This window comes from Eleutherodactylus coqui, chromosome 10 (genome assembly GCF_035609145.1).
Source record: "Eleutherodactylus coqui strain aEleCoq1 chromosome 10, aEleCoq1.hap1, whole genome shotgun sequence".
NCBI lineage: Eukaryota > Metazoa > Chordata > Amphibia > Anura > Eleutherodactylidae > Eleutherodactylus > Eleutherodactylus coqui.
Genome location: NC_089846.1, coordinates 32,448,153 through 32,474,308, shown reverse-complemented (window position 1 = coordinate 32,474,308; position 26,156 = coordinate 32,448,153). Strand labels below are relative to the sequence as shown.

Genomic DNA, 26,156 nt, shown 5'->3' with positions numbered 1-26,156 from the left:
CTGACTAGCTTATCTCCTACCCATACATTTTTCTAATTCCATAAGGGAGAGGTTAGTAACATCCAAATGCATTTAAAGGTATTCAGTATCTATCATTAGTCTTACAATTCTACCCAAGGATACTGTCAGAGTTGACATAGGGATAGCATCTGGGTACCAGTAGTACCTTAATGTTGCTTTAGCATCTGGCAAAAATGTGTAAGTTTCTGTAAACCAATGTATCACCGATATGTTCTGTATACATCCAGACAATGGAGTGGTGAGATTATACATACTGGTGGTTCCAGTTCGGTTGGCAACAAAGAACATATACATATTGGGGGCCAACTTCTATCAGCATATAGAAGAAGCAGGTAACACCGTCCAATCACATATGCTGATTGAAGGCTGCTGGAAACATGGCTCATATGCGGCTGTACTCCGTCCGCATGCTAGGCCATCCAGTGTTTCTTCACAGTTCTCTATACCATGGGTTTTATTTTCACTATAAATCATCATACCTGTGAACTTGGGCAACCAATATTGTAAAGCATATAGAGGCGGTCCGAACACCACAGGTAGTACTACAGATTTACACATCAGGCTTGTGTCCTTTACATCATAAAATCATTTCCCCAGTGCTATACTCATCAGAGCATTCTATACCATCAGCCCCGGGCCGTATCCAAGATGCTACTGGAATTACATTATTGAGAATATTTTTCCACAATTTTTCATTATTTGTCATCACATCTGACTGCTTTGTCCCTCTCGTGCATCATATATACATATTGCAGGCTACATTGTGTATAGTTCATGAATTTACTCATATTTACAAACAAATCCTTTTAAACCGCAAAACCAGATTAAAAAGCGTTAATACATCCTTATCATATCCTAATGCAAGACATCGGGGGAGGAACAAGGAAGGCATGCATTGTGCCTGAACATTTATCGATCTAGAAACATCCTGTCCTACCCCAGCCATTTTATTCTTCATCACCTCTAAATCTATAGAGTTCAGAACCCCTACACCTGTACCAATTCCCCCTGATAGGGTATCATACTATTTTCGTTTTCCTCTGGTGCAGGGTTTCATTGCCTGAAGAGAAATATTATAATGCAATATGGTTTTCTGGCTCTTTGTGGATGATAAGGGGTGTCAAATGCCTGGGAGTTACCCAGGGCAGACATGAAGTGTTGCATTATTTCACCTGTGAAATGTGTACCTCTATCTGACTCGATTACCTCTGGTACCCCGTATCTGCAGATTACCTTATTCATGAGCTTCTTTTCAGTTACCTGCTCATTTACTTTTGTAACAGGGTACGCCTCCAACCTGAAAAACATCAACAACAAGCACATATTCATACTTCCCAACACGTGGGAGCTGAATGTCGTCAATTTGCAATCCCTGAAATGGGTAGAGTGGTCCTGGCAAGTGCCTTTGTGGTCAATTTACTTCTACCCTGTTGCTTACGGCATAGCTCATGCAAAACTGGACAAATGATGTAGCAGCTACAAAGAACCCAGGGGGCAACCCTTTCTCTCTCAAGCGTAGGTAACATAGCTGCCTCCGATAGGTGAGTCTTTTCATGGATCAGCTGGGCCATCATGGGGTACAGGGATCGTGGTAGGCAAGTTCTACTGACTGTTTGCCATACGCCACCCTGTTCTACTGCTCCCATATTAGTCCATTTATCTTTTTCTTCTTTGCTGGCTTGTGACTGTAATGTCTTTAGTATATCAATGTCCATATTTTTATCAAAGTCCAAATCATAGTCTCTGACTTGTGCGGTCAGTATCTTCTTTTCTTCTTTCTTCCACGGCTTGAGGGCCGCTGTCTGCGCTGAAGTCTGCTAGGGCGTTGCCTTTTGCTTCTGCACTGTTGGCTTTAGTATGAGCTTTCACCTTCAGGATTGCTACTTTGTCTGGTAGGAGTAGGGCTTTCATAAGGTTCTGTACTGCTACACCATTCTCAATGGGTTGTCCTACAGAAGTTTAAAAATGTCTGGCCTTCCATATTGGGCCGTAACCATGATCTATGCCGAATACATACCAGGAGTCAGTGTAAATGGTTACCTTCTGTCACTCTACACGCCTCAGTGAGGGCCTTCAGTTCCGCTTCTTGTACCGAGACATGCGGAGGCATTCTGCTTTTAGAGATCTTGTTGTGTGAACATCTGGTGTGGAGTCGTCAATCACCCTGGTACCATCTATAAAATACAACTCAAAATATGTATTAACAAGGGGTTTCAATAACTCTTTAAAACTTAAACTTTCTTGTTGCATCAATGCTAGACAATCATGCTGATATTCTATTCCAAATAGATCACGTTCTTATTTGCAAAAATTTTTTTTTTTTTTTTTAAAAATAGCTGATCTGTAGTACATAGATCACCTATGCATCCCCCTCCCCCATTTGATCACCTATGCCTCCCCCTCCCCCATTTGAAACAGGATACTCGATTGGAAGAAGAGTAGCCGGGTTCACCATTGAAAAGAAATATTAAAGGGGGGGCATGAGCAAAGCACATTGCAACCTTATTTGACGAGCTAGAGACAGATGTTTAGGTTGTACTTGAGTAAGTATACTCTGGATGTCATGAGGGGTGAGAACCACTAGGGGGGGTAGTTCAGGACCAACTCAGAAGACTTGTCAACCCTTACTTGTACTGCTGCCACCGCACAGACACAGGAGGGGGCTCCTCGGGCTACCGGAGTAATACCCAAGTGACCGTGGACGTCCTCCATGTTTTTGCGTCAATACTGCTGTCGCATGAAAGGCCAGGGACGGCAGTATGAGACAAGTCCCAAAAAGGTGCGAAGCTTTGGCAGCAGAAGAAGATACAGAAATGGCTTGAACTGCAGCCCTGCGTCGTTCTGTGAGATGTCTGCCTTCTTGAGCTAGACAACAACCTTTTGTTTACAAAGCTGTAATTTTTCCTTTTTAAGCTTTGCAGCCATTTTCTGCTAAAAAAAATTTTTAGAAGAGAAATGGGTGCAGATTGACATGTTTTCATATCCTCAACACAAAGCTGGAAAGTCATTAACATATTGCAACAGCACAGTCCCCTCAGGCGGAGTCCAAGCCTGCAGGACAGTTACATAAATGCCCTTTTGTCTGAAAAAGGGCCGGAGATTCAGACTCTGGTATATTATCTATGACCTTAGGGATTTCAATAGACCTTCTACAAAGGCCATACTAAGTACATGTTTACCCATCTCTTCTATGCCCCTATACCCCAGATCTGACAAACGTTGTTGAAGGGGGGCATAGAATTGTTTTACACTTTCTTCCTTCTCTTTGTGTGATTTTAGAAAGAGACAAGGAGGATTCTCTCAAATTTTTGTTTTTCTTTTCCCAATGTTTCAGACAAATTAAAAATATTTTACCACTTCTCAATTCTCTATGATTAATTTAATCCTAATCTGTGCCACAATAGTTTTTCACATAATTTTTGGATTATCGTTCCCACTGCCTTCCCTGTTTTACATATACTCCTATTCCACCCTCCGCTCCCTGCATCTCTTTCTTGTCCTCATGCTTCCACTCACTAGCCTAGGATCTAGTGAGCATAGGCATAACCGGTTTGCACCGAGGAGCTCCGCAAGCAGGGCAGCTCTCTCTCCAATCCGGGTTCTGTTGTCCACAATGCCAGCAGGTCCATCCCTCCAGTCCAATGTTTGACCTTGGAGTGGATGACTTGGCATAGGGTGGGGGGGAGGAGACGGTTGGAATTGAGATGAAGGAGGGGGTGAAGATGGAAGAGGGAACTAACCCGACAATGAGAGAACATCTTTGAATTCTTTTCTCATTTCATTTTCAGCTACTGAACAGTATATATATATATAATACAACATACTTCCTGTGTAGCCAAATATAACCAATTCTTAATTCAGATTTCTTTGCAAAGACAAGTAGGTCTTCTAAAGCCCAGTACTCCACCCTTTGAAATGTATCTTATCTTCTATAGAACACAGAAACTTCTCCAGACAAATAGCTGTATAACTGGTTCCACTGCCTGTGACATCTTCTATTGTGCAAATAACCTGGGCTGACCATTCAAAATGAACTTAGAGTGTAATACACTTGCCCCCACCTTACAAAAACTGCAATTCACACTCACTAAGGGGGGGTTTTATTCATTCCTATACGGACTGATAATATGTGAAGTAGAAATTGGGATTGTATTTACTGTACACCAGACTTCCAATAATGAGCGAATTATGTATAGATAAGAAAAACTCTTAGTACCGCGGTTTTTACACAATTTGCTCAGAATAGGCTACCCAATGACAAACACAATACAACTTATGCCCATTTCTACCCACATACTGATATTCACCACACTGTGACCACTCAGCGGCCAATATATTATAGGGGGCTTTATTCCACCCTGGCATAATTAACAATTCATCGGACACTTCTTTGTTCTTAGCTACCGACATTTTCGTACTATTGCGGATTTTCTTAAAAGGCGACATTTTCACACTAAGCCCGATTATCACAAGAAATTCTTCAACTATCAGTTTATCAAAATTTTCCTTTAAAACAAACTAGTGTATTACTCTCTGCGTAATCCTGTTCACAGCGCTATTAATGTATTGCTGCAAGGAGCAAGACTTAGTTCAAATTACGCTTTATAGAGAGTTAGACACTATAAAAGGTTCATACTGTAGTTGATTGGGACCCTAATAAGTGGGATGGGGACCAATATTCATTTGCCAATTTCTTTAGCTATCTTCCGCACCTTATCCTCTTTTACCAGCAGTATGGACAATGGCTGGCGGTTTATATACACCAAGAGGCTTATTGTTTTTATTCTTTCACACACATAAAACGATTGTTTGTTTCACTATTTTCTTATGCAGTCTTCCGTACCTTATCCTCTTTTACCAGCAGTATGGACAATGGCTGGCGGTTTATATACACCAAGAGGCTTATTATTTTTATTATTATTTTCTTTATACACTCTTCAAATAAAATACTGTTGTTCATTGAAGATGAATTACACTTTAAATAGAACTTTTGTTATTAATTTGACTAAAGTACTTATCAGGTGTTTCAAGTACACAATTATCTCATATTAATATCTTAATTCAATAATATTCAAATTAACACAACCCAATATTTTTGAATTCCACATATTCCACGAATCTGTATATACATATATACACTGTGGTAATCCTGGGCTATTATCTCACACAACTAGTCTCAGGAATAAAATTAGATGCCCCTCCTTTGGTCACTCCATTCGTTCAAGTGAGAGACTTAACATGGAGTCTAAGAGTGACCTTCACTCTATACATTACCACAATATACATATATATACACCAACATCCACTTAAAATGGAGACACACTTCTCACCTAGGCTGGACTGTGTGTAGGGTGGAGCAAGACCTGTTCCTATTGTTCTTCCCTCCCATCTCCTTACATCACCTAGCTCCACCCCCTATGGTCTGGCTCAGCATTTGGTCATTTTTGCTTCATTTCGTTTCTGGTTACCGGACAGTATACACCATATAACACAGTCTAACTCTCATACAGGTCCTTCCATTTATACACACACATAAAGACAAAAACATTTGCATGTCAGTTACTAACGTGTCAGTACTTTTTTAAGTGTCAGTACTTCCTCACTTGTCTAAAAGTGTCGGTACTTCCCAACCCTGCTTATTTCCCCCCGTCTCGACTACTTCTCTTATACCTATAAGAGGCTCCCATTCAGGGATTTTATCCCCTGAAAATTTTAGGCTTCCCTGGTATAACTTATACCATGCCTTCCAGAGATTGGCAATAGGGTTTCATATTCTGTACACTGACCATGCAAAGTAACAAATAAAGACAATAACAGTTAAACACCCGCACAGCATATTCAGCCCACCATATGAATTCTTAAAAAGCTTGAAGATTTATAAGAGGCATGCACTTCTTACCCCTCGGACAGGAAAGGAGCAGCCAGGAAGCACGGATAGATTGTGGCAAGATAAAACCTTACCTTACTGCGCAGTTTTTGTCAATCCGTGGTTCCGAGTGGCTCCTTATCCCATCTGGGTCCGGGGGGGTTCGAGGTGTAGGTGGTCCTCTTGTTCCATCAAGCCCCACGTTGGGCGCCAATTTTGTTAGGGATAAAATCCATGTTACGTTAATATGCTGTGGGGCTCCAAATCAGAGCTATGCCGGCCACCATGAGAAAGCAATAGACACAGGCATCACGGTCGTGTCTTAGAGCAATCTGCTTTATTGTGTAAATTGACTTAGTCTTATACAGAAAAAAGGAGGCGTATCAGTAGGTTAGTGTTACAGAGGTTGGCCTGTTTTACTGGTACATAAGTTTGTCTTCTCTATAAAACAATGCTTTATTTGTTTGTTTGTAGACATCGTGTCTTATACCCTGATTATCATCACACTCTACATTCTAATTGCATGCCCTACCTAGACAGCAGTACAAAGCATTCCATACAACCTTTTGATCAGTGTAACGAGATAATCAAGATCTTGGAGACATGATGGACACTTAAGATTACACCTCTACATAATGTAATTAAGTACTAGCCTAAATGTACAAGCATTTTAGCAGAGCTTTTTATAGGACACAGAATAGAGTGTACCATTTAGGCCTACAGCCTCCGGAAACGTATATTACAGATGGATGAAATGTATACATATATAAGTTTTCATGTTCATAACCCTCACAGAGGCGATTTTGAGAAGCCCAAAAAAAATGCAGCACAGCTAACAGCAGCCTGGACAGTACTGCACACGGATAAATATGGCCCTAGAAAGGACCGTTGAGGTTCTTGAAGGCTACACTCACTCCTAACACTCTCCCTGCCTATGCAGCACTTCTGTCCCTAATGCCAGGTGCAACGCTCTGCAGAGCCGATTTTGAGAAAAAAAAAAAATGCCACTGCTAACAGCAGCCAACACACAGCTATCAGTGGCCCTAATAAGGACCTTTGGGGGGTCTTGAAGCCTACACTAACTACCAATTCTTTCCCTACAGCAGCTCCGGTACAAACAGCACTGTCCCTCATCTAACTCACCAGGCATCTGAGGCGAACCGCGGGAGGGGCCGACTTTTATATTAGGCGAACACCTGATCTTCCCAGCCACTCACAGCAGGGCGGTGGTATAGGGCTTGAACGTCACAGGGGGAAGTTGTAATGCCTTCCCTGTCTTTCAATTGGCCAGAAAAGCGCGCAAACGTCTCAGGGAAGTAAGTGAAAGTAACCAGAACACCGCATGGTGTTCGTTACGAATAACGAACATCCCGAACACCCTAATATTCGCACGAATATCAAGCTCGGACGAACGCGTTCGCTCATCTCTAGTGTGTAGCTTGTGATAGTAGTATTTTATTTCTGCAATGTGATTCCAATGACATACAAATGATTGGGCGACTCTGTATACAAGGAAGATATACAGACTGTACCTGCTCTGTTGGGGTAATGACTTCATCTTTTGATGGTTTTCATAGTTTCTTCATGGCTATGTGAACCTGTTTAATACCTGCTCTGTTGGGGTAATGACATCATCTGCATGTACCTGCTCTGTTGGGGTAATGACTTCATCTGCATGTACCTGCTCTGTTGGGGTAATGACTTCATCTTTTGATGGTTTTCATAGTTTCTTCATGGCTATGTGAACCTGTTTAATACCTGCTCTGTTGGGGTAATGACATCATCTGCATGTACCTGCTCTTTTGGAGTAATGACTTCATCTGCAGGTACCTGCTCTGTTGGGGTAATGTCTTCATCTGCATGTACCTGCTCTGTTGGGGTAATGACTTCATCTTTTGATGGTTTTCATAGTTTCTTCATGGCTATGTGAACCTGTTTAATACTTGCTCTGTTAGGGTAATGACATCATTTGCATGTACCTGCTCTGTTGGGGTAATGTCTTCATCTTTTGATGGTTTTCATAGTTTCTTCATGGCTATGTGAACCTGTTTAATACTTGCTCTGTTAGGGTAATGACATCATTTGCATGTACCTGCTCTGTTGGGGTAATGTCTTCATCTTTTGATGGTTTTCATAGTTTCTTTATGGTTATGTGAACCTGTTTAATAGATTGCTATTATATTTAAAAGAGACAAGTCAGAAAATGTCATCGATATAGCATTCTTTCTGCTGGGGCCCTTTAGGTTACCGAAATTAATGGATGTTGTAACGTTCAAAGATTTACATAAAATTTCTGTGGATGGTTTCTAGTAACACTAAATTTAACATCATGAGTACTTGTTTGAGGACAATGGATAAAAGACAATTCTCTGTATTTAGCATGGAATTATATGCTTGGAGAACTTCAATAATGGATTATCATCATAGGATTATTGCATGACCTTTATATTGATCAATTTCGCTTTGTTCAGCTTTAGGTATACACATGTGTTCAATATTCAGTCTTGTTTGACCGCAGTGATAGAATTTACCAAATGGGATTAGTCAGCTCGATAGAGCACCTCATGATGGAGTCTGAGATGAAAGGTTAAACCCACTAGAGAGACATAATTAATCATCCACATTGTACATCAACAGTACAAATTGTATCTGATGCATCCATGCGCTTCGAGGAGTTTTCCAGTTTTATAAAAAATAAAAAAGTTCTGCAACTAATGTACTTTCTGCTTCAACAGTTCTCTATTTTATGATCTCTGCTAGATGCCAATGAATTGGAAAATTCCTGTTTACACCCAGAAGTTGACAAATCTCTTTCTTGCTCTGAGAATTTGCTACAGTATTTCTGTACAGGTTAACTTAAAATGTATTGGCCTTGTTAGCTCAAAGAGGATGGTTTTGACTACAGTAGATGCATTGTAGCAAGTTCTCAGCTATAATGTATTTGGTATTGGGATACCTTGGGGGTTGAAGGGGTTGGTCAAAGTTCCCGCTCTCGGCATCTCGGCGCTCAGTTAATTTTGCCAGGGCAAGTCGCAGCCAGCTGAATATTTTCCTTGCAGCAATGAAAATGTAGTATTATAGGAAGAGAAGGTCTGCCAGAATGGGAACCACCCTTACTAAGCGTCTCTGTGTTCTTGGTCATAGAGTAGAGTCTTGAGCAGGGGACTCCATGCCATGGCTTGTATGTGCTTATAGGACATATGAAAAGAGTTTGTGGTCTTTGCACAACCTGTTCAAGTCAGCTATGTTATGGACAGCGAGTGTAGACCCACTGTGCCAACCAACCAGTTTGACTTTGGGCTAAACCTAAGGGCGTTACAGGCATTTGAACTTCACCATGGGAAACCAAGCAGGTGGCTACCTCCTGGAGTAGTCCCAGTGTGGATGGCAGTTGACCCTTGGGGGTCAGAGACACCGGTGCAAAGCACCGTGAACAGTCTGAGCTATGAACAGGCTCTGGACTGGTTTCGGGACAGGCAGTGTGAAAACAGAAACCAGGTAAGAGACCAGGAATCAGGGCAAACACTGAAGTCAGGAGCAGAAGGCCTAAGCTGAGTGAGAGACAAACACACACCAATACTCTGGCACGGAGGAGGATTCCCAGCACAGCTAAATAGGAGGATAATAACCAATTTCCCTGCAGCTGGGCTAAAAGCACTCGGGAGACTTAACTCCTGCAGTACTGATGAAAAGTAAATGGCTAAAGGCTATTCATACATGAGGAGCAAAGCGACGCCCGCATCTGCCCTGAATAACAAGAGCGTGGCTGCCCGAGTAGCTGGCCTAACAAACTTCTAAGATTGCCATCTCAATAATGTTGCACAGCCAAGTATTTTTACTCTCACCTGATGTGTATCCCCAGCAATACTGCGGAATAGGCATTATTACCTTAAAATGTGTCTTTTATGCTGGTACTACAGAGAACTTTTAATTTCAGCATCAGGTTGCACCTTCTATTTGTTCCACTTTGATGGTTCTATTACTAACAAGCTCTTACTTGTGGGTGTGATCTCTATACGGGTTGACGGCACCTGAACTTCGCACTACAACCTATTACTTACTGGGAAGACCATCTCTTTTTTCCCATCCCATCCAAGGAGTCCTAGTATCACAATATTCACCTATCATTGGGAACGTTCCACTCCTTTTTTTCATCACCTATTACTGCCTATCTAGTTTAATATTGCCATTGGTCACTTAATGTTGCACAGCAAAACACATCACAGCAATGCAAAAATAATTCCTGCTGGTTTGAGTTCTGACTACATACATATAGAGTCCCTTGCTATCAAGCGTCAGGCCTGTTGGCCAGCAACTCAACAAACAGTTCTTAATATCAACATGGCGTTGGCTCCCACAGGCCTTGATATAGGCTGGCAACAATACCCGAAGGGCTCATACTTCTTTTATTGAGCTCCTTTTGATGAAGCATAATGAGCATCATTACTACAACTCAAAACAATGAGTGGTTGGGCAGCCAGCCCTTTTTTCCCATCTCCAGCAATCCAGGCCCTTTTTCTAGGTTTAAAGGCCACCACAGTATTTAGGTTGAGTAGCTGATTGAACCGGCAACTACTGCAGAAGAACATAATACAGAATGACAGGTACTTTCACTCATCCTAAATCATCATGGCTCTTATATCAACTAACTGTCTTATAGAATTACTTCCTACTGGTCAGAGAGATCAGTGTCTAATGGGACCATATGCCCTTTTGTCCTATTAGTGAACAACAGGGTTAAAATGACACATGGCAGATGGTGGACCTGTTACAGAATTTGGAATGGGGCCCAGGAGCTTCAGGTTATGTGTCTGCTGATAGGAACTGATATTTAGGCAATATTCCTACAATCATATCTAAACTGGCTTTGAAGAAAAACTGGCTAAACTGGCTTCCTCGCATTTTCTTAAATGACTAAATGCCAATATAGCGAGAGGTCAGCCAGAAACGATAACAGCGGACGGACATGGGGAAATATTTTCTTTTTATTATTCCAGTTATTTTAGATGACGAGTGTTTTTGTCTTTGCAAACCACATTCCACGTTCCTTCGTTACACTCCTGCATGGGAAAAGTATGGGGTGAACAGTTGGGTTTGCAGGTTCAGTTGACTGCGTTACGGCAAAGGTGACCTATGACTAAAGGCCCCCATACACATTGGTATTTCATTGTCTGAACCCAACAATTTTTATGGAGCCGGACGACTCTCTAATGAGTATGGATGTCAACTTTTCCCCGATAGATGACGTAGAGGGAAGGAAAGATCCAGGATGCAGGATTTCAACACCCAATCCTTTTGTTCCCCAGGAGATAAACCGATGCCATCTGTCTGCTGCGCAATTCCCAAAACACATGAACGCTTGGCTATAGTCAAGTAGGGTGAAAGAGCTGTTGCATTATGGGCATCTTAAGGGTTAACTGGAGAATAAAAGTTGCCACACTAGAAAAAAGTAGCCATACACAACTTATTATAATACACTACTCTGATGGACAGCTTGACCCATATACTAAACTTAGGCTCCAGATTGGGGTAAATGTAATTAGCATATTAGGAATTTGCAGTCTGCACAGTTATATAATACAATTTTGTTATCCACCTCTTAGTACATTATACTAGCCTTGTATTCTCTCCAATCACTTAATACAAGCTGTCCTAAATAGTGTCTATATGTTGCTTGAAAGCAGCAGAGCAGTTATGTGGTCACAGCCTGCAGGTTTACTATCCAGGTATAGCTGTGCTAAGAGTCATAGTTAGACTTTCCTTCACCTGGGGCAAAGCTTCCCTATTGATATACACCAGCCAATGCAGAGTGGCTTGTTGGTGCACCCCATAGCACATACCAGCCTACACCCAGCCATGCCTCTAGGTAAAGAGCTGTGCCGCAACATGCCGCCCCCTCCCACTTACCTACTGCTGGGGCCACAGTTGGGCAGTCATCCATGTGCTGATTTCCACACTCACTTCTCTGCTGGCTTTGTAGTATCTGCCTGTAGGGCTCTTGCATGCTCTTACTTTCACTTGAAGGACCAGTGCATGCTCCATAACTGTCCAGCTCCAGTCCTGTATCAGCATCTCCTATATTAGGTATCCACATCCTAGGGTGGATGCCTTAGCAGTTAGTCTCATAAGCCATTATGATAAAGTCCCTGTTAGTTGTATTCTGCTTCTGACTCCTGCTTGACTCTTGACAACTCTGATTTCTGTGCTATCTGACCTTGGCTCTTTTTACTGGACTTCTCGCTGAACCTCGTTTTTGCACTTCTGCCATCAGTCCTGACCTATGCTACGTTTCTGAATAATCCCTTGTCCACACCATGAGATATTGCGCCTCGGCCCTGTGCAGCGTCAGCAGCCAGACTACCGGGACTATCTGGACTGGTAATGGCTTGGTGGCCCCATAGCAAAGACTGGATACACCATTGGAGGAGTCAAAAGTGAAAACCGGGGCACCCCAGGTGGTGCCTCCTGAGTTAGCCCAAAGTCAAATCGGTATGTGACATGACAGATCCACATCCATCTGCTAACAAAATGTCTCTATAATATTATAATCTTAGGCAAATTCTAGTAAAATAACTCCCTAATGTAATAGTTAAAGAGAATTTTCAGTGAAGACTTGCATAATGTGCAGTAGCTAGCCAAACGTAGGATTGGTTGAGCCCCCAACAGATCCCGAGAACAAGGTTGCCCACTGCCCATGAATTCTACTCTCCATTGAAGCCCATAGGAGATAGTGAGCATGCCTAGGAAATGACCCTGCCTACATGTACATGCCTCTATCATATAGTGAGCACATGCCCCCATTGTCAGAATAGTGGGGGTTTCAGTGGTCAGACCTGTACTAATCTTAGTTAGGCGATAAGTCATTATAGTCTCTGGTGGGAAATCTCCTTTGAAAAGGCTTCAAAGACCTTCATTTTAACTTATGTCTGTTGCCGACTCCATATATATATATACTGTATTCACACTGCGATATCGGTCAGTGAAAATCTGACCACTTTTCCAGTGAGTTCCCTGCGATTTTGATGCGCATCTGATACATTTTTGGGTTCTTCTTTCGCATGCAAGTTCTGTCCACATCGGATGGAACTCAAGTAGGAATATCACCCGTGTAAATACAGTCTTAGGCTACCTACATATGGCGAATGTGATCTCAGGCAGAGAAACTCGACCCGATATCGTACTCACCAACATGCACTTTCATAGCGATGCGAAACTTCTGTGAAGAAGCGACCCTCCAGCGCGACTTTCAGCCACATTAGAGGATCGGCATGTGTTTCAATGGGAAACCTTGCATGTCATGCGATGTGTTTTACTGTCCCATTGAAAACAAGAAACGCCAAAAGTTGGGACATGCAGCATTTCTTTTCCCCATACTGCGTCACTCATATATAGGACTCCATTCAAAAGAATGGTGCTCATACCTATTTGCACGAGATTTGACCATCCCGCAACGCACAAATCTTGCACGAGTTTCTCGGCCGTGAGAAACTGGCCTAAGGATGCTCATACATTTTAGATAGTTGTTGGCCAAACGCTCTACAGCTATCTCACCTGACAAACCCATAGACATACAGGCTTGGCCAAGCATATATGTGTTCTAAATGGGAAGAGAGGAGAAAACGTCTGTCAGACATCTCTGGTGGTGACTAATTTTCCAAAATATAATAGTAGTGAAATTCAACAGCCTGATCTTTATCTCCCCTGACATTAGATGATTGGACAGTCCCACCGAAATATACGGCCACCCTTAACTGATTGGCATGGCCACCATACAGTTGGGTTCTTTGGTCTGTGTAAATATGTCTTACATGAGTGAGCACTTAATCTACACCAAGATAGCGGCTAGAGTTAGTCATGTCCTTACCCTCATGGACAGAGTTTATGGACACAATGCTTTAGATCTATATACATATCAAACCCATAGAGATGTGGATGAACATTGGTAATCTATAATCCGTTTCTTTAGTTTGCCTTCCCAGCCCTGTATCTAGAAACACAACATGACCAATGACATCATGTTGGCGCACCCCTGGCACCTAATAAACTCTCCTTCACTCTCAAGTAACATTCCTGGCCAATGTACCTTGAGGTCAATGTAGCTCTCAGCTTCACATAACAGTGGGGAACTTCTATTAGAGCAGATGACCTCTAATAACACAGGGTTATTACAGATGATCTTCTCAATGTGAACCCCTCATAACTCCCATTTAATGACACTCAGATTCAGAAACTTGATATCAATGGAGACAGCGGAGCGCATCCGTGCAAGTTTCACACAAAGTCCTCAGAGATCCACAATCTGAGAATTGGACATCCAACAGCCAACTGTGTGGGAGATTCTGCACAAACATTTGCAATGTTTTCCTTACCAAATGTAACGGTTACCCACCCGAAAACCGGTCAACGACAAACCGAGGCAACATTCTTCCTGCGAAAGTATGCAAATGTAATGGAAAGCGATGGTTTCATGGAGTCTTTCATGATTTGTGATGAAGCCGCTTTCCACTCTTCGGGCAACAAACGTTGTCAGAATCTGGAAGGAGGGGGAACCCACCTGTCTACGTGGAGCATATACATGACTCCCCCAAGGTTAATGTGTTCTGCGCTATAACCTGTAGGAAAGTGCACGGCCCCTTCTCTCCCATGAGGAAACAATCCCAGGGATTTTGTACCTGGACCCTACAGATATGGCTTCTGCTGCAGCCGGAACAGGAAATCATCTTCCAACAGGTTTTATCTTCAACAGGACGGAGCGCTACCTCCCCATTTTCACATTAAAGTCAGAAGTGAGCTCAGTAGGAGACTACCAAACACATGGATTGGCCAGGCAGGGGGTGGCTATAGTGACCTTCTTTCTTTATCTCGACGTTCCCTCAAGACTTACGCCTTGTGATTTCTCTCTCTGTAGGAGTGTTAGTCTACATGCCTACTTCACCACCCACTATGCATGGTCTGTGGCATCCCAGAAGCCATTGCATCAGTCAGTCGTGATATGCTACAACATGTATGGCAGGAACTTGACTACAGGCTCGATGTGTGTTGATGGAGAAACATTTTTGATGTGCAACAAAAGCTTTTGAGTTTCTGTTTCCATTGATATCAAATTTATGTATCGGAGTGTCATTAAACAGGAGTCATCGGGGTTTCACATTGGGAAGAACATTTGTAAGAACCCCATATTGATAATACCGGCCACAATGACACCTGTCCACATTTATCAATGTATTTGCGCCGTTTTTTTCCAATCCGCACCCCTTCTGCAATGTTATTGCAGAAGGGGCGCGGATCGGACGGCTTACATTGACTTCAATGAAAGCCGTCCATGACGAATTCGCGGAAAAATGGAGCATGCTGCATTTTTCCTCTGTTTGCGGAAACCGCAATTGGTTCCTGCAAGTGTGGAGGAAGAATTAATTTCCCATAGCATGCTATGGGCGCTATTTGCTGCGGATACCTGCCGTGGATTCCGCAGCAAATATCCGGCCATGGACAGCCCTAACATCTAATATATTGACATATTACCCTGGTTTGTTATCAAAACAACTCTGTCCTCATATGTATGTATTATGTACTGCTACATGCTATGAATCCCACTCACTCATCATCACCATAGCATCTACCCCTACCTTCATGCCTCACATTATCTACATCCACAAAAGCATTCACTACACTACAGAAATAGGAGACTAAAGCTTGACCTGTGCAGTGGAGGGACACAGGTCCCCCATTCTTGGTATCAGTGGGGACCTCTATTGAAATATCGGTTTTCACTCATCTAGCGGATGGATGAAAACTAATTAAAACGACCCATTGCTATAATACCCTTTAGTAGTATTTAGTGAATTTAATAGAGAAGTACATATAAGAAGTGCCAAAGGTGTTAACTGGTGCGAGAAGGTGCAAAAAAATGCAAAACGGTGCCAAACTAACCAGATAGAACGGACTACTTGCGTGCACCTTCATAGTCATAGGACTAGTCCTCTTCATTAGGGACCTTCACAAGGGAAGGAGTGGATTTTGTCAATTTTGTTGCGTCTTTAACTGCGGAATGCATTCTGTGAAACGTCTCAGACTTTAATTGCAAAATTACACCTTTTAGAAATCTGCAACAACAATTCCATAAGACTTCGTTTTCGTGTTTGAAGCAAAGACGCGCAGATTTCAACAGGTGCGGAACTCCAGCATAACATTATGAGGCAGAAACGTTCATACATGGACTAATTCTGTCCCATGTGAAAGGTCCATGAGGATCACACATAAGTAGTTTGTTGACTACGAGGAGTGATGGACTCCGTACCTCAGCTTCTATGAGCCCATAACCTTAGTTTATGGGACTCAAAGAAGTCATCAGAGCTCCTTTAATCCCATAACACCACAATGCTTAAGTTTTTGTCCTGGCAGGGTGATAGTTAACTCAACAGGATGTAAACTTGTGGAAGGCACGGACTCAGGGGTGACTGATAGCCGGCCTCCAGCTGCAACAGGAGGGATCAATGAGAACACCAATCCTTGCTCTTAACCCCTTACATGCCACGATCAATGTACATTGTGGCATGTAAAGGGTTCACGGAGACAGCACGATCTCTCTGTGATGTAATCGCAGAGGGCAGATAGGCTGCCATGGCAAGCAGATGCTGATGCCTGGGTCTGCCATGGTCTGTGATGGCTATTGTGAGTGATAATGCATTGCAGTGCAGAAGTACTGCAATGCATTATCATAGCAGTCAGAGCTTTTATGGTTCACGTCCCCTAGAAGGACATAAAAAAATGGAAAAGGAAAACGTATTGCAAAAAAAAAACCAACTAAAACAAAATCTTTTCTTGTACACTTTCCTATTTGCATTTAAAAAAATTGAACCCCCCCCCCCCCCCCCACATATTTGGTATCATTGTATCCATAATGACCTGTACAATACATTGAACACACTGATTATTCTGCATGGCAAAAAAACGTAAAAAGAAAAACTCTAAAATAGGCAAAATGCCTATTTTGTTTACCAAAAAAAAAGCAATAAAAGTGATCAAAAAAGCTGTCTGTACCCCAAAATGGTACCAATAAAAACTGCAACTCATCACACAAAAAAAACAGGCCCTCACAGAGCTTCGTCCATGGAAAAATAAAAACGTTCTGGGACTTTGAATGCAGCAATGTAAAAAAAAAAAAGAATAAAAAAAAGGGGAGGTTATTTTGCAAATGTGGAAAACTTAAAAAAGATGAATAATTTTTGGTATCGCTGTAATTGAAAATTTATCATGTTATTTATGCTGCATGATTAACACTGTAAAGAAGAAAAAACAAGGGCAGAACTGATGTTTTCTCTTTCTGCTCTCAAAAAAAAAATTTCTAAAAGTTTTATAATACATTATATGTACCCAAAAGTGGTACCAATAAAAACTACAGTTCAACACACAAAAACCATGCCCTCATACGGCCGCGTCGACGGAAAGATTTAAAAAAAGTTATGGCTTTTGAAAAGTGGAATTAAAATCACTGCATCCCTATGGCTAAAATAGTCCGTGTCCTTAAGGGGTTAAAGTCAGACGCATAAATATAAGTTTGCAAGTTTTTTCCAATCACCCCAACAAAACCTCTCATATTGCTTATTAGTATGTGTAATGATAAAATGCAGCAAACCGTAAGTGATGGTTAAAAAAATCTGCTATCTCTTCCTGTGAGAGGCAAACGGAATATTTGCTCATATAATAAAAGCTGTAAGAGCCTGGGATGGAGAACTAGAGAGAAACGGGATATTGGTGCATATTATGTAATAACACAATCGCCTCCATACGGAGTGATGTATCTGCACACTCCAATACATCAGCAGGTTAGCACTGGGGAATAAGGCAGATTTGCCGTTGAGGAATCTGGGAAAGCTGAGTAGTAAACTCCATTAGAGCCTTCCATTGGTTTCATCCAGCTTTCCCAGACACAGATCTAGCAGTCTTTAACATGACGGGAGCATCAGGATAACTTGAGCATTGTGTTACATTGTAGTTATCATCAAGCATTTGTAACACAAAACATGGGCTGTTTACAAACATCAGAATTCAATGATTTTTCTCAATTTCAGATTGTATCTCTTTTTATATTCCTGCAAACACCTGATAATGACGTATAGAAGAGTGACAGTAGAAGACCATGTGCTCCATTGGGTCACATTGAGGGATTTTATTAGTATTTAGCAGTGAATTCCTTATCATGCAATTTCCAAAATATGCAAAGTAGTTCAGGCTATACGGATACATGCATGTAAGGATGTATTCACTGCCTATAATGTGTTTTGCATTGCTCACTTACTATGTATAGTATGTCTTTGGCTATGTTCATCCTATGTCATGTTTAGAATGCGGCTATGTCCCTCTGCTGGATGGACTTCATTGACTTTACAGAGAATCTGTCAGCTCCTATGAGTCCTATAAACTGAGGCTACGGGTTTATAGGAGGTAAAATACTGAATTACAGGGTATGACATGAATGCCAGGTGCACATTTGCCCTGTTCGGGCACAACTCACATTGGACACCTGCCTGTGTGCTGTATGATACACAGATGACCCCCGCATATTGATATGCATTTGCATGTACCAATTCTCATCCGTGATACAGACCAGAATATGACATGCAATCATTTTTTCACGCAGACCATGTGAAAAAAACCTGCCCCAGAGGCTATAACGGATGTATGCGCTGTCCATGAATGACCACAGACAGCACACAGACCCTAACACATTCCTATGTCCACACAAGACAGAATTTGCGCACATTCCACAGCGGATCCGCACCACAAAATCCACACCATTTCGGTGGATGTGGTTTTTAATGCAGATTTTAGTGCGGACTTAACCCCTTATTTGAAGAGGTGGAATTTGCACACAATATGTGGTGCTATTATTGACCTCCTGTGGATCCAAAATCCGCTCTGCGGGTCAAATTCCGCAGCAAATATTTTTCTGCAGCATGTGGACAAGATTTTTTAAATTTACATTGCTGTTACTGTAACTGCTGCGGATATAGCCTTATACTTATCCTCTCAAGCATTTATCCATTATCTGCTCTCAAAGCTGCTGTTGCATGCATCCTGCGAACTGCATAGGTGTGCGCACAGAATGAGAGTGCTAGTCCTGTCATTCTGTGCACATGTCTACCGTATGTAGTCTGTGGGATGCATGCAGAGAAGGGTAAGTATAAATGTCACATTCCTGGATTCAGCTTCTATAAACCCATAACTTTAGTTTATGGAACTCATAGATTCCTTTTAATAGGGTCCATCTGGGTCCAGTAAGGATGATGAATGAGTGGAACAGGTTGCCATGGCAGGTGGTGAGTTCTCCTTCAATGGAAGTGTTCAAACAAAGGCTGGACTGACATCTGTCTGGGATGATTTAGTGAATCCTGCACTGAGCAGGGGGTTGGACCCGATGACCCTGGAGGTCCCTTCCAACTCTACCATTCTACGATATATTTGACATACAAGAATAATGACTGTTTTATTCCTGGTGTCACAAAATATTGGAAAGCCTGACAGAAATGCCAAAGTGTGAACAGAGTTCCTTACAGTACCAGGAAAAGTGATGTTCTAATGAATGAACTAATAAGACAATTCTGATACATAGTAGTACAGCTAGAAGTTGCCCTTACCTTGTGATGGGCACTGGCAGGGTAACCCTCCTTCTATCCTGGCATCTATTCATCCAAGAAGAGGACAGTACCTGTCCTGAGACCTTGTAATTCTCCAGAGGTCTTCTAGATCCAGAGAAGGTCCATTTAGTAGGAGAAGGGGTAAGTGTGGGGTGCCGGGCTGCATGCAGCGGAGGACTGCTTGACAGGAGCTGGAGCTGTTACTTGTGCACTGGGAGCTGCAGGGAGGAGGAGGAGGGTAGGGTGTATCACACACATGGGCTGGCACACACATCACTAAATCTTAGCACTTGCTTTCCCCAAGCTCATAGTGTTTGTAAGCAACGAAAAAATGGTAACATTGTAATTCCAGCTCAGATTAACCCTTTGTTCTACAGCTGAACAATGTCCAGCGGTCTATATGCAGCACTGAAAAGGGGGCTGCTGAGGTCTGGTTGCTCTTCCATGAGCAGAACCAGTAATCATTTTTCACCAGGCTTGATACATTCAATCGATTCCAGTTAATTATCAGTAATTGTGCTACTTGCTGCTTATTGATCAGATCAGGCAAATTATCAGTTTAGCTGTGGTCACCCATACTAGGAACCTAATCAATAATTATAATGAACCCTGGCTATTATAGATGATCTTACCGATGTGAAACCCCTCAGAATTCACGTTTAATGACACTCAGATGCAGAGATTTGATATCAATTATAGTTTAGCAAAACCGTCAAACAATAAGGCTACATTCACACGGGCGGACGTGTATTTGCAAGCACACGAGCGCAGCATTTTTGCAGAGCAAACGTTGTTTTGCGCGTGCATCGGCATGATTTACTGTAGTTTTCGGACGCTGATGCATACACTAAAAAGCAACGCCCAGAGTTCATTCACACGAGGGAATTTGCGCAGCTAACTTACGCACGCAAAAAAACCCCTTGACGATTAGGTTGGACATCTGCGACTGAAATTCACTGCGAAAATATAGGTCTTGCCCTATCTTTGGTGCGCAATGTGCAGAAGTGTCCATAGACTCTTATGAGAGCTGGAGAAAAGGGAGGGGGAGCGAGTTCTGCTGCACTGCTAAACCCAGAAGCAGTGTCCCCGCGCGGATGGAGGGAAGCCCCACAGCAGTGGACTCCCTTCATCTCCCCAGGAGTTACCTTCATCGTGGGGATGAGGTGACTTCCCGAGGAGATGAAGGGAAGCCCTGGGGAGTTCCTTTAACCCCGCGATGAAGGAATTCCCCAGGGAAATGAAGGGAAGCCCAAGCAGGGATGAAGGTAGTCCCTGGAAGGGGTTCCCTTCACCACTGCCAGGGACTCCCTTCATCCCTGCCGGGGACTAACAGGAGCTTACAGCGGAACATTCAAAAGTGAAAACTATGTGGGAAATCAGCACCATTTTCCGTCATGTGTGAATGTACCCTTAAAAAAGTTTTTGGGGCATACTATTGATAGTTGATAGGCTAGGCTCTACCGATTGAGACCCAAGCCGATCAGCGCCCGTTGTCATGGCCACAGCGCACTGAAATATGTAACAGAAGCAAGAAGCACTACCTTCTATGTAGTGGCTGGTGCTCTTAAGTGCAAGCGCAGTGCTCTTAGATATTAATGTGAGCTGTGCCTGCAATTACCAGCACTGGCCACTACATAGGGGGTTGGCGCTAACTGTTTCTGATCCGTACAGCTTTGTGTTGTGGCGCTGACAACAGACACCCGATCATCTGATATGGCCATCCATAATATTTGCCTGGGGAACCTCTTTAAGACAGCACAAATTTTACAAATGTTGTAGGCGGACATCGATTTCAATGTCCTCCTGCATTGCTTACAAGATTTGGGCTGAGCTATTTAATCGAGACTTAGGTCTCTTAACTGATTTTTGGGGCTTTCCTCAGCTACATCCACAGTGATCACAAGGGTTTCCACATTAGGAAAGGTATCTGTCCAGCAGGGACAAGCAAGACGCACCCAGTCCATATGCCCTGTTAGGGCACATGGATGTCATAGAGTAGGATCTCGCACATGGGACCCCCTGTATAAGCAAGAATTAAGAGCAGCTTCATAAGAAAAGCGCATGTTCTAGTAGTCTAGAGTCATTCTTGTATAATATGGACGGCCATGTCTTCCTCCAACAAAATTAGCCGATTGACATAGAGATTCCGGTTTTCCTTTGAGCTGCCTTATCAGCTTCACACCGTGTCTGGGTACAAATCACACAGACGCAGTGCATGCTTGTGGGTCAGCGTTCTGCAATAGGACCCCAACCCCAACCATCAATGCTACATTCCCAAAGGCCCCTTTAAAACAGGCACACTGATTAGGCAGAAAATTCTATAAATGAGGATTTGGGGCTCCCACCCACTGGCGATATTTTCTTTCTTGCACTGCGAGAGCACGAGAAAAATCTCGCATCGCAGCGCAAGAAAGAGGCCGGTATAGAACCGGCATATCGCAAATGGTTTCAATGGGGCCAGCGGCAGCAGCGCTAGCCCCATTGAAAGCATAGGGAGAATGCCGCGGACTTCTGCCACAGCTGTGACAGCTGTGGCAGGAGTTTTCTTCATCCCCTTGGGGACCGCAGGGATGAAGGAATCCTCTGACACAGCTGTCACAGCTGTGGCAGAAGTCCGCGGCATTCTATTTTATTGCTTTCAATGGGATCAGCACTGCTGCCGATCCCATTGAAATCAATGGTTTCAGCAAGCCCAGCGAAATGATTATCGGGGAAGGGCTTGAAATATAAGCCTTTCCCCAATAAACATCAATAAGTGTGTAAAATTTTTTTTTTAAATTATACTCACCTCTCCAATCACACATAGCTCTTAGCTATTCATGAATGAATAGCTAAGGGCTATGTGTGATTGGCTGAGCGCTCAGCCAATAGCTAAGCAGTAGCTGCTATTGGCTGAGCCCTCAGCCAATCTGCACAGCCCTTTCAGGAGGCGGGGATTTTTAAATCCCGACTGCTGAAAAAACTCAGTAGCAGTGCCGGGGAACCAGCAGGAGGACGCGGCTGAGAGCAGGGAAGGTGAGTATAATTTAAAAAAAAATTTTTTTCGCACTTATTGATGATTATCGGGGAAGGGCTTATATTTCAAGCCCTTCCCCGATAATCATTCCACGGGGCTTGCCAAAGCAGTGCTTTCGTGCCGATCCCATTGAAAGCAATGGGATAGAATGCCAGGGACTTCTGCCACAGCTGTCACAGCGGTCCCCGCGGGGATGAAAGAAACTCCTGCCACAGCTGTCACAGCTGTAACAGCTGTGGCAGAAGTCCCCAGCATTCTCCATCTCTTTTCAATGGGGCTAGCGCTGCTGCCGCTCGCCCCATTGAATAGATTGGCGATATGTTGGCGTGATGCCGATATCCCCGGCGTCATGCCGATTTTTTTCTCGCACTGCGATGCAAGACTTTAAAGGGGTTGTCCCGCGAAAGCAAGTGGGGTTAAGCACTTCTGTATGGCCATATAAATGCACTTTATAATATACATTGTGCATTAAATATTGGCCATACAGAAGTTATAGACCTGTGCAGTGCGAGCACGCCGGAGCGGGACAGAAGAGGGCAGACAGCGCAAGCGCGTCTAATCCAGGCAGAAGAAGGCTTCGGTCGGCGCCATGGAGACGGGGATGCCAACACCGGAGGGGGTAAGTATATAACTTCTGTATGGCCAATATTTAATGCACGATGTATATTACAAAGTGCATTTATATGGCCATACAGAAGTGCTTAACCCCACTTGCTGCCGCGGGACAACCCCTTTAACTTTAGAATCGCATTGCAGTGGAGAAAATATCGCCAGTGGGTGGGAACCCTTATGAGGAGGTTGTCAAAAATCCTTCTAAGCATAGGCCTTGTTCAATCCCCGCATGGTTCAGGTAGGCGGCACAAGGTAGACTCAGCCTTCCAGCCTTCCGTGGTCAGTAAAATGAATACCCAGCTTGCTGGGAAGGAAGGGGGGTAAAAAATAAATTACCTGAAAGCGCTGCGGAATAAGTTAGCGCTATACAAATAACCAGATTTTTATGTCTTACTATGGAGACCAATGAGTGTTTGGAGAAATAGGGACACAAACATCCTCAAAAGGCTTATAGTCAAACTGATGATACTGATTAGATGTTTATACGGCAATGTTTTTCATTCCATTGCACTTTGCACTCGTATCATTTCATGTCCCCAACCATCAGTCTCTTCGACGCTTCCAAGTAACTCTATGTAACGAATAACACTAATAATAAAACCAAAAACACGTATCCGCGCAGAAGAAGGAACACATGGCGAAAATGTAGTTCATATGCAAAGTATGTCAAAGTATCTGGGAGCAGAACCGCTGCCAGATAACGTCATGTTTTTTGTGGCCTACTCTTTGCATACTTTAAAACAAAACAAGTTTCAATGGCCAAGTCCTCCCTAAGGACACAATCTGTGACCCGGTAACCCTTGCCTTCTTTTAACTCACAGCATAGGCCACTTTATGGTCTGGGAAGGGGCAAGGATCTTCATGACAACAGAGCAGACTAGGCTGCATACTCTGAAACATAAAAAGCGTAAGGGGTAATTCATTAATAGGCTTGTCCAGTTGTAAATGACTGATGGTCGATTCTTAGGACAGGCCGTCAATAGTAGATTGGATCCCCTCTGATGAGTTGTTTGCCGGGCTGGTGTGTGCATGCACTGAGCTGATTTCTGCAGGAAGCAGACAGCTCTGTTCTCACTGCTGTGGCCAGGCTTGGTATTACAGGCATAGTTTCCATTCACTTCAATGTGAACTTTGGCTGCAATAACAAGCCTGGCCACTGCAGAGAGAACGGAGCTGTCTACTTCCTGCGGAAATCAGCTCAATGTACAAGCACATTAGCCAAGTGAATAGCTCAACAGCAGAGGTCCCAGGTGGTGGACCGCCACCAATCTACTTTTCATGGCTTATCGTAGCTCTGCCTACTTAATTATTATACTGCTGTCCATATTACTTTTTGGAACTTATAGTTCTCCCTGGGTAATTGTCATCAGTATGAATGATTTAGCTATCATGAAAAGATTTTTGAGTCATGCAGGGATTACAGACCTTAATTTTATTGTACAAATGTTCTGCACATGTTGCAGGAAGGCAAAGATTAATACAGATGTAGCAAATGTTAACTTGACACTTTTCCAGGCTTTGCTATCAGGATAGGTCATCAATAGTAAAGTCCTAGACAATCCCTTTAATGCAACCATCTGGTCCTGGTACAAAGCTTCATTCAGAGACCAGAGGGGTGTGTTGTATCCACTTCCACTGGTTTTCTGCAGTGATGTCCCGTAGATCTTCTGATTCTGGGCCCATTTTTACCTTTTTCAACCGTCTAAAATCTTCCAACTAACCTAATCCACACTATACATAGGTAGAATGTTAGACTACCAATGCATTACACCTGCTCTCTGATTGGCCAGTGCTGCTCATGTGATTAACACTGGCCAATCAGTGAGGAGTACAAAAGTGCCTCTGACTTCCTATCCACAGTGTGCATTAGGTAGTTGGAAGATTGCCACCTTGGAGAAGTGAAAATGGAGCTTGGATCTGCAGGACGTAGGTGCAGTAGACCAAAACCAAGTAATCTAATACTGCCACTGCACTCCAGGGACTGGACTGTCACTTTAATGTAGAAAACCATTTGACTTTTTTAATGGCTTTTGTTCTGTTAAGTGTCAATTTAAAGTTTGCTACAACTTGTGCATTTAACGCATTAAGGATCAAGTTAACATTTGCTATTTCTGTAAGTGATTACTAAAATTGATCCCACTCCGGTGACATAATGCATTTTGCTTCACAAGGGTTAATGTTATAATTCATTTGTTGAACATAATTATAATAATAGATGGAACGGCCTGCAAAGTCTCTGGGATTTAAGAATAATTTCTAGTGATAGTTTCTGGTTGGTTATATAGCACTGACATGTTGTACAGCCTTGTACAGAGAGGTTGTCACTCCCCAACGGGGCTCAAAAATCTAATTTCCACATATATAGCCACTTCACCTATCTTAAAGCATATCTAACTTTTCTGAATAAGCTGCTGTGGTGTGTGTACAGGAGGAATAACTCTCTATATACGACTTGTATCCTGCATTTATCACCATTTTCCCACCTGCAGCCTGTATATCTGATTTTCATTTCTCTTAGTTGCTGGGTGGAGACTACTGCTATGATGTCTTTTATACACTGAGTACCGAGCAGTGTTGATGTAATTTCAGTAGCTGTGGGATAGTAAATGACTCCCTATTAACTCCAGCTGCCGTATTTGTGTTAATCTCTGCTTTTGTTTCCATTCTTTTTTCCCCTCCCACTCCTCTCCATTGAATTCTATGATAGTAATGGGTTGTTTGTAAAAGAGTCGACTCCTTTACATGTGCAATGGCAGCTCAATCCTGTCAGTGAGCCGGAAGTAGTATTCTACTACTACTACTACTGCTTCCCTGCTGCCACTTCTGCTGCTGCTACTAGTACTACCACCCTACTACTACTGGCTCGGTGCTACTTATACATCAACTTCTACTACAACTACCACTTCTTCTGCTACTACTACTACCACTACTATTTCTTTACTACTTTTACAGTACTGTCACTTCTTCTACTGCTGTTACTATTACTACCTTACTAGTACTGCCC

At 42.9% G+C, this 26,156-nt stretch overlaps 1 protein-coding gene across 1 annotated transcript in view; it reads right to left on the bottom strand.

Annotated features, from left to right (window-relative positions):
- The window catches only part of AVPR2 (arginine vasopressin receptor 2), a 96,906-nt gene extending 77,174 nt beyond the window's left edge, over positions 1-19,732 (bottom strand). The window contains exon 1 of the mRNA XM_066580777.1: positions 19,525-19,732. The gene's annotated coding sequence lies outside the window, so the exon portion shown is untranslated. The remainder of the gene's footprint in view (positions 1-19,524) is intronic.
- Positions 19,733-26,156: the final 6,424 nt, after the last annotated feature.